This window comes from Mangifera indica, chromosome 7 (assembly GCF_011075055.1).
Source record: "Mangifera indica cultivar Alphonso chromosome 7, CATAS_Mindica_2.1, whole genome shotgun sequence".
In the NCBI taxonomy this organism is placed as follows: Eukaryota; Viridiplantae; Streptophyta; class Magnoliopsida; order Sapindales; family Anacardiaceae; genus Mangifera; species Mangifera indica.
The window spans coordinates 4,347,705-4,358,675 of NC_058143.1; positions in this window are offsets into that span (position 1 = coordinate 4,347,705).

The window sequence follows — 10,971 nt, forward strand, 5'->3', positions numbered from 1 at the left end:
ATTATATTTTAAAAAAATTAAACAAAAATAATATTTTAAAATTAGTTAGAGTTTTAATAATTTTAAGAGTCTATTAAATAAATATTTAAATTAATAAGTTTATTTTAATAATTTGGTATTTAAATAAGTGTTAATGTGATTTTTGTAATTTTTATTAAAAGGTGAAATAATCAATTTTTAGTAAAATAAAATAGAATTTACTATCGTAAATAAATGATGGGTGAGAATTTTACTATTTAAAACTTAAAATGTGAAAATTATTTTGGGCAAGAAATAGTCATTTGGCCTTAGTAAATTTTCCCCCTTGCGTTTGAAGAAATTTATAGCTCTAGTCGTCCAGTAAAATCAGGAAAGAGGTCATTTTAATCCCAAAGATCAAACAAGGTGGTTAAATTTTGTTAAATGATGCAAGGTAATTTAGTCATTCTATACAGATAGCTTAATAATGTATCCATAATTATTTGTATATGATAGATACAAAACATGTAAAAAATTATACATATTCTAATATGTGTCAAAAATTAGCATAGTACGATGAATATATTGTACGATACAATATATCTCATCAATATAGGTTGATACACTTTTTTAGAAAAATACTGATGTAATGAGGGTGTATATAAGAAATTATAAAATTTTAGAGATATTTTTAATATTTTCTAAGATGATGATATATTAATCGATTGTTTTACTATTTTATTATTATTATTTTAAAAAAATATATGTTATAATATGATATGATATGCAATATATAATATAAAAATTAGATTTTTGATATAAGATATGATACATAATTCAATTATTAAGAGTGGAAACGAAGTTTGCTGATTTTTTTTTGTTTATAAAATTTTAATGCATTTTATGTTACATTTAATTAAATTATGGTTAAAAATTTTATAATGATACGGGTTTGGATAGGGTTATGAACGAGTTGAGCTACATGGGACTTGGGTAAATTATTATTGAGCTAAGTTCAAGCTTGAGCTTGTTATTGCGTAGCTGAATGAGTTTGCGACCTTACGACTCGGCTAAAATAAAATATCAATACACCTTTAGAAGTTGAAAATATTGTATTTACACCACAAAAATCTTACACCATGATTTTAAATGTTATTGATAAATATATTAGTTTTGAAGTTTAACAATAATTTGTCTAGTTGAGTTAGTTTTGAAGTTTAATGGTAAGTTAGAGCTCGAGTCAAAAACTTCCAAGCTCTAGTTAGACCTAAATGTGATTGAGTAGAGCTTGAACCAATCAATACTTTGTTTGATTGTGGCTCTACGTTCACCTACTTTGATTGAGTAACTTTGTATTTAATATTTAAGCTTATTTTAAACTTATTCCAATTCAAATGTGAAACAAATTAACAAATACTATTTAAACACAACATCAACATAAGTTAACACTATATTTTTGGGGTCTTACAAGGCTTAGGCTTGAGCAACCTTTGTTCAAGCCTAAGCTTGAGAAATTAATGAATAAATTTTTTTGTTTAGGTAAGCCAAAGACCCAAATTCTATTCTTTCCAAAGAGGATTTTCTTATGAGTTGAACAATTAAGTTTCAAGCTTGCTTGACCCAATCAACGTGCCTAATCATATCAAAAGATAATGATTATAATAATTATTTATCAAAAGATAGTATAATATAAAAAAATTAAGATCAAAATGGTACCATATCAATAGATACAGAGAATGATATATCGAAAAGATACAAATTCCTTATAGGAATATGATCACATAATGCAAAATATGTGACCACAATATTGTGGAAAATCAAACTGAAAAATGTTATTACAAAAAAAAAAAAAAACAATATTATGTGTACATATTTTTGGTATATAATTTAAGTACATAGACAATATGTCACTATGTAATTGACTATTACTTTATCTTTGATTTATAATTATCAAATCATATAATGACAGATTATTTGTATATCTAAATTGTGTATTAAAATATGTATGCATAATTTTATTATAACAAAAGTTCGTGATTTGTTAAACCCATTTACAAAATATAAATAGTTTAAGAGGTCTTGTTTGATATTTGAATTAGTAAAATAGTTCCCATTAGATAGACATAAACATGAAACTAAAATGCTTAAACTAGAACTATTTTCAAACATGAAAGTTTATGGCATAGTCAAATTTGGGGTTTGAGTTGCCAAGGAAGCCAATACGATGCCTATTGTTGATATATACAAGTGTATTTTTCTACTAGTTTATTAGATGAAAATATTGAGTCAATAGTCAAAGTAGTTATAATTAACAAGTCTATTTATTATTATAATATTGTAGATGGAACCCCTAGGAGGGATTTGACACCTAAGAAAATTAATTGCATGAAGTTTGATGAGGCATCAACGATAAATAGTACAATCAAGGTGGTGTTATAAAAACACTTCAAAGTTTTAGAAACGCTCTTATCATAGCAGTCTAGTATCCAAAAAACTTCTTATATAAACACATTCAGACATCTTTTCTAGAATCTCATCTTTGTCTTTGAGGCTTGAGTATATCATCTAATTAAAATATCTTTGAATTGGCTATAGACAGTAAAAAAACAATCTTTCTCTCATCCTTCTTTGAAAGATTTTGTATGGCCGAATTAAATTTAAATATCTTTGAATTAAATTAAAAAATATATTTACAGAATGATAGTTTTTCAAAATATCTTTGTCTCTTCTTTCTTTGAAAGGTGTTATATAGCCGAATTAAATTTGGATTCTCCATTCTTCGAATGAATACAATATTGTCTCTACTTATTAATTTAACTATTAAAACTTAAAAGTGAAAACACAGTGTTGTCAATAAACTTTATAGAGATAAAAAAACTCTAATCTAACCATATAAATTTTCTTCTAAATCAATTCTTATGATTAGAGAAAACTGTGAAACCATGGATATTACAAGAATTGACTATAAACTAAAGAAGACGACCAATATTAATTTAGAATAATACGAAGGCATTATGTAAACAACATTTATATAAATTATGTATAATATTTATATGTAGACAAATATAGCATACATGATAAACCAACTTGGAGTAGAATCTTAAAAATCAAATACATTAACGAAACACTTATTTTAATAGCAAAAGCTGATTGATTGAGCAACTCGGCACCTCATGCATCACTTTGTTATGGGACATTGATGGGATTATTCGGAACGTTACTATGTTTGTCAGGTGGCGAGGGGCTTCCTGGAACACCGATTTTAATAGAGTAATTAATTCCATTAATCATGTGGCCATGTGCTGCTGCCGTCTTCTCTTCTACAAAAATCATCGAAATTATTGCTTTGTTATCAGTTGAATCATTTATCTTGCATAATTATGAATATACTCATGAATTTATTTTACACAAAGAGACATTAATAGAAGGAAATTAATATAATGAAATGGGCTCACTTGTTTGTGGTGATTCCACAAGCGTAAGGATAGACTCACTCACAATGTGCAAATCCATTGTTTTAAATTAAATGAACTAATTAAAGAAAATATATGAATTTGAAGAGAAATATATAAAGAAGATTGACTCACTGGTTTTTGCTGCTTCTGCAAAAGGAAAAATCGTTGAAGAGAAGAGGAGAATTAAAAGCAAGGTTACCAGAAAGTACGCAGATGGGAACTTGCCAGCCATTTTTATTGATTGTGCTTGAGAATATGGTATATTGATTATATAGACATATTTATAGCAAATTAGAGATGTTAAGGTGCCAATTTTCCTGGAAAAAGTTTTTTCTATGCATGTAATTTTGTCGAATCACTTTGAAAGTGTTGTGCGGTGCAATAACTTTGAAAATTATTTCCAATTTTCAATAACTTTGAAAAGTATTTCCAATTTCGTAGTTTAAACTTTAGTAAAATTCCATATTTGAGATTTTCTTTTTCACTTTGATGACTTACTAATTGAAATAATATTTTTTACAAATCAATTTTCTCATATATTACTAGAAAATAAATTAATTAACATAAGTGTCGAAGAGTACATTTTTAAAAATTATTAAGTTAGTGGGGGCTTCAACCCCCACTCAACTCCCTGTGGCTTAGTCTCTGCTAGGGTTAAGAGCAAATTACATGATTGGAGTTGAAATCACTAGGTATCCGATTATAAATTCTGGTTTCTATCTGAATTGACAAATATTGGATATACTTTAGTTGAAATTTTGGCGGAACTAGTAGGGTCTTGGTCTAATTTTAATTCATCTCTCTAAGAAATCAAAGTTGACCCATGAATTCTTGAGTATCCTACACAACGCTATTTTTTTAATTTCTAACTAAACAAAACAATGTGGTTTTGTGGATCACAAAATGATGGTGTTTGATGCGACTACTAAGCCACCATTTTATTGACTGCCATTCAATTATTCCTTCCCCAAATTTTTATGTGACCTATCTTGATATTTTTCTGCCCTAATCTTTCAGTTGTCCTACTGTCTTACCAGTTTTAACACTTTTTTCTTAATCTACCATTAGAATATAAATTGTGTAAAGTGAGACAGACTTAAAAAAAAAAAAAAAAAATAGAAATCCGAGAGTCTGTTGTAAGGAACTTCAAGTACTACAAGAGGTATATTTGATTCAGTGTTCTACATTTTCTTTTCAAAAAATTACCGTATTTGTAGAACTCATAATACAGATTTCTTAATACTACAGAGAGACCACAGTACAGATCAACATGTTTAAAATTCAATAATATTGGTGGAATTAAACGCCACCAAATAAATATGTGAAAATTCAATGAAAAGATAAACACTAAAACTTGTCAATAGGGTAGAGAATAGTTCTCTATTTGCATATTGTTCACGATAATGACCATAAAGAATTCATCATATATGAATTCCTTGCATGATGTGTACACGCATCTGGGAAATTTCCCATGGAAAATAGAATAAATTTTTATTAGTTCTTATAAATGAATTTCGTTTCCCTTCGTATATAAAAACTCGTTAATGGAAAGTTTTCAATTTCCCTCTAACACGTTAGTGAAAATGGCCCTTTTATTATAAAATTTTAATTACCATTTATAAGGTTTTCATTTTTAGTCACCACAAAAAAAAAAGGGTAGGGTGGTGGTTAGTTAAAAACGCATTTAATTCGCATATTATTAAACATGTATTTTGCAGGTTTCTATACTGAATGAATATTTTATTATTAAACACGTCGTTTTGATACCTAAGTCTAAAGCATGAAAATATTTTTTAATTTTCAACTAATTGCTATATTGTCATTAAAAAAAACCCATTTTTTTTTTCAAATTTCTAACCTTTTTATTCATCACATCAAGTTCATATTTATAACAACAGTACACTGTTTTTCACATAATTCTTTTTACACTAGATTGAATTTTTCTTTTTGTCCAGCTCAATTTTTCATCTTCGTTATTCTCCGAATATGTAAACTTTCATTGTCTTTTCCTTTGTTGTTTATAGTTTCGTCATGTTTAAAATTCTTTTAATATTTAATATATGAGTTGATTTGAGGCATCAATCATTCATTAATCTTGTTGTATATTCGCCTAATTTTGCAATGATTAAATATGATGTATTATGTTACATTAGCTTTAATAACTAATTAAATACTCCATATACAAATTTTTATATCTATTTCAACCACGGATTTCATAAAAAGTGTTAAAATTATAATTAATATTGTTGTATTTTTAGAAATATATTATTAAAAATATGCCATATTAAACCCGTATATACATGTTTTGAATTTTTCCCATATCCGAGTTTTATGACTATTTTCTTACAAACATATTTTTTACTATTCATTGTATCATACCCGTATAATTCTCATACTTGTATTTACTAACTATAGGGAGCCTTTAGTGAGAAAAAATTAATGAGATGATAAATATTTTGTTGTTATAAATACTATATTTATAATTTTAACGACTAATTATGTATATTCTTGTTAAAATTAAATGAATTTATACTTTCAATAACAAAATTTTAAATTTCTTACTATAAAACTTAAAAATCTGTCGTTATTGGTCTTATGGATATATAAAAGACTAGAGATGGACATGAACCAAACTGACCCTGAACATCTCTCTGCTCGAGTTTAACTTGAATAAAAAATAATCTATCTAGAATTCCGCTAAAATTCGTTGAGTTGAAATTAAGGTTTGCTTGAGATTGACTCGAATAAAAATAGTTCGATTTGAATTATGACTCAAATCGATGGCTCGAATGCATTGTTTGAGTTTGTAGCTCATTAACAATGTCGATTTACCTAAATAATAGGCAAAATAATATCTTTTTGTAAATTGGTTTTAGAAACTTTTAGGTTCGTTTAAAAAATTAATAAAAAATCTACGAAGCATTACATGTTTTGAAAGGTGTTTTCGCTTCAGCAACTTTAAGTTATGCATTCTATCTTTTTAAATTAAGACTCCTAGTTAAAATCCCTTACTTGCATATCATCTTCTTTGTACTTTGATGTTGATAGTCGTCTCCTCATTGGTGTCTTAGGTCATCTCTTGTAACACTTAGGGGTCGTTTGGTTGGCGTGTTTTAAAGATTACCTTGATAATTTATCTTTTATTACTTACATTACCTTTTTTGGTTTGTTAATAATAATAGATTATAATAATTTTTTATGACCAATACTGACATGACAGATAATATATGTGGTAATTTGATTACCATATTTACCTTAGGTATTTAAAGATAGCCAAGTTAATTTTGATTTTATTATAATAATATTATTATTTATTAATTTTTAAGGCAAAAATAAATTTATTTTTAATTAATATAACAAATAATAAAAAAATATTTGAAAATAATTATATTCAAGGGCATTTAAGTAAAATAATTTACTAGTATTATTTTATTACTGTTAACCAAACACATTAATTATTTATATCATCCATTTTTACCAAATTTATGAAACGTAGTAATAATTTATATTCAGTATTTTTGTCAGTAATCTATTTTCAAGGTAATCTCCCTATTTTGGTAATAAAACATTATCCAAACCGAACACCCCCTTATGTGTGTCTCTCAAGCGCATAATATTCATTTTGTATAATTATGATTAATGTATAATTGATTGAATGTTAAATAAATGATAAAATGTGAATTTAGAGTGATAGACAACCATGCATGAGGTAGCCATGCCTATGTGTCAGTTGCTATGTCAGTTGGATATGCTCCAATATTTATAGAGCCATGACGTCTTGTGCTACATTCAGACCCTCCATTATAAGCATGACTTTGACTTTTGCCAGCGTCCTGACTTGGAACATCGTACATGTTCTCATCAAACCTAGAGAATTTATCATCTTCATCCTCCTCCTTATTAACTTCTACTTCATAATTCTCATCCACATCGTTATGATTATTATCATCACCATAATTCCCACCAAACTCTTGGAAACTTTGTGGATGATTCTCCCTTTCTTCCTTATGAACATCTTTAGCTTGTTGATTACCCTTTTCATCAATTGGACTTTTGTTAACATAGAGTTTGGTTGATCCTCGTAAACTTCTTGCTTTAACCATCAGAAACTTCAGATCATCATCGTCTACAATATTCATTAGACCAACATCACCTAAGGTAAATATGTGCATATTTGATTGCCTTTGATCGAGTCTTAGATGATAAATTATTCTCATAATGAATCCTTCAAAATCAATACTTGTGTTAATACACATCTGTTAATGTTTTATTTTACCAAGTTTGAATATATATCAAAGATTCGGATCGATTTTCAGTCAAGAATTGCACAAGAACCATATAATAAACCATACACAAATCAACACACCAAATTTACTTGGTTTGGGTTCAAAAGATTAGAACCCTACATCCAAGGCAGAGGAATCCTCCAGCAAATCCACTAATTAGTAAGAAAAATAGTACAACTTACAGATTAAGAAGCCAATCTAGTAATACAGACACAAACGGAATCGAATCCAGCCTTGCTGACTCGAGTCCTTTCTAAACTCGAGTACCACAACAACCTTGTACACTGACTCAAGTGTTTAGATAGCTAGATCTAAGAAAATATAGTGGATTCATACATTTCTTATAAACCCTAGCAGAGAAGATATGAGGACCCAGAGAGAAGATAATATTCACACCAAAGGCAACGTATTTTTCTTCTAAAGAAACAACCAAGGTAAACTGCCTTTCTCTCTTTTCTTTCTCAAAACCAACTAATGGTTAATATCCATTAGTTAAAAAACTTAATCAAGCAAAGACAAAACTGCACTTGGACAATAACTATAGCCTAAACTTTTGCTCTTAATTACAAGACTGCCATTAGTTTTATGTCATAGATTCACAACATCCCTATCTTATTCCCATCAACATATCTTGTCACAGTATCATCACCTTCAATCCATTGCTCTCCATAGAGAATCTTAAATTTAGCTTTTTCTATCTTAACTACAAATAAACCTAAAAACATCTATGTTTTGGCAAAATATATGTGCGGTAAACAGTACTCGCTGGTATTATGGTATTTTTGTTTAGGGTTTTAGATGAATGACATATCTGTATACACGATTAAAAAAAGGGTAAAAAAATTCAATATCCCATTTGTTATTATATTGTTGTAGATGGAGCCCCTTGAATAGATTTGACACCTCAAAAAAATTTTTCCATGAAGTTTGATGAGACATCAAGAATAAAGAACACAATCAGGGTAGGTTATAAAAGAGCTTCAAAGTTTTAGAAACGCTCTTATCATAGCTTTCAAATATCTGAAAAACTTCCTATATAGACACCTTCTTACAACTTCCTTAGAATCTTATCTATCTTTCAGGCATGAGTATATCCTCTAACAAAAATATCTTTGAATTGGTTATTAACTATGGAAAGACAAACTTTCGCTTGTCATTCTTTGAATGGTTTTGTATGGCAGAATTAAATTTAAATATCTTAGAATTAAATTTAAAAACATTTGTATAGAATGATAGTTTTTCAAAATATCTTTAACTCATATTTCTTTGAAAGGTTTTGTATAGCGGAATTAAATTTGGATCTTCCATTCTTTGAATGAATACAATATTGTCATTACTTTTTAATTTAACCATCGAAACGTAATCATGAAAAAGTAGTCTTGTCAATAAACCTCATACATGATACTTTATAGAGAAAAAATACCCAGATCTAACAATATAGATTTTCTTCTGAATTGATTCTTATGATAAGAGGAAAATGTGAAACCATAGATATTACATGAATTGGCTATAAACTAAAGAAGATGACCAATATTAATTAAGAAAAATACGAAGACATTACGTGAACAACATTTATATAAATTATGTATAATATTTGTATGTAGACAGAAATAGCACACATGATGAACCGAATACAAGGAAACACTTATTTTAATAACAAAAGCTGATCGATTGAGCAACTCGCCACCTCATGCATCACTTTGTTATGGGTTATTGATAGCACCGAGACCGTGATTGTCAGGTGGTGAGGGGCTTCCTATAACACCGACTTTAATAGAGTAATTCATTCTATTAATCATGTGGCCATGTGCTGCTGCCGTCTTCTCTTCTACAAAAATTATCAAAATTATTGCTTTGTTATCAGTTGAATCATTTATCTTGCATAATTATGAATATACACATGAATTTATTTTATACAAAGAGATATTAATTGATGGAAATTAATATAAACAAATGGGCTCACTTGTTTGTGGTGATTCCAACAAGCGTAAGCGTAGACTCACTCACAATGTACAAATCCATTGTTTTAAATTAATGAACTAATTAAAGAAAATACATGAGTTTGAAGAGAGATATATATAGAAGATTGACTCACCGGTTTTTGCTGCTTCCGCAAACTTTTGGGAGAACCAACACAGTCTTGGTCTAATTGTGATTCCTCTCTCTAAGAAATCAAAACTGACCCATAAATTGTTGAGTATCTGGCATAACTTTATTTTTTTTAATTCTAACTAAGAAAACAATGTCGTTTGTGGATCACAAAATGTTGGTGTTCGATGCAACTACTAAGCCACAATTTTATCCACTGCCATTCAATTATTCCTTCCTCAAATTTTTATATGACCTATCTTGATATTTTTCTGCCCTAATCTTTGAGTTGTCCTACTGCCTTACCAGTTTTAACATCTTTTTCTTCGTCTACAATTAGATTATAAATTGTGTAAAGTGAGACAGAGTTAAAAAAAAAAATTAGAAATCCGAGAGTCTGCTGTGAGGAACTTCAAGTACTACAAGAGGTATATATGCATCAGTGTTCTACATTTTCTTTTCGAAAAAATTTCCGTTCTTCTGTAACTCATAATACAGATTTCTTTATACTACCAAGAGACCACAGTACAAATCAACATGTTTAAAATTCAATAATACTGGTGGAATTAAACGAAACCAAATAAATATGTGAAAATTCAGTGAAAAGTTAAACACTAAAACTTGTCAATAGGGCAGAGAATAGTTCTCTATTTGCGTATTGTTCACGATAATGACCATAAAGAATTCATCGTATATGAATTCCTTGCATGATGTGTACACGCATCTGGGAAATTTCCCTTGGAAAATAGAATAAATTTTTATTAGTTCTTATAAATGAATTTCGTTTCCCCTCGTATATAAAAACTCGTTAATGGAAAGTTTTCAATTTCCCTCTAACACGTTAGTGAAAATGGCCCTTTTATTATAAAATTTTAATTACCATGTATAAGGTTTTTTTTTTTGAGTCACCACAAAAAAAAAAGAGGGTAGGGTGGTGGTTAGTAAAAAACGCATTTAATTCGCATATTATTAAACATGTATTTTGCAGGTTTCTGTGTTGAATGAATATTTTATTATTAAACACATCGTTTTGATACCTAAGTCTAAAGTATGAAAATATTTTTTCATTCTCAACTAATTACCATATTGTCATTTAAAAAAACCGATTTTTTTTTTCAAATTTCTAACCTTTCAATTCATAACATCAAGTTCATGTTTATAACAGTAGTAAACATTTTTTCACA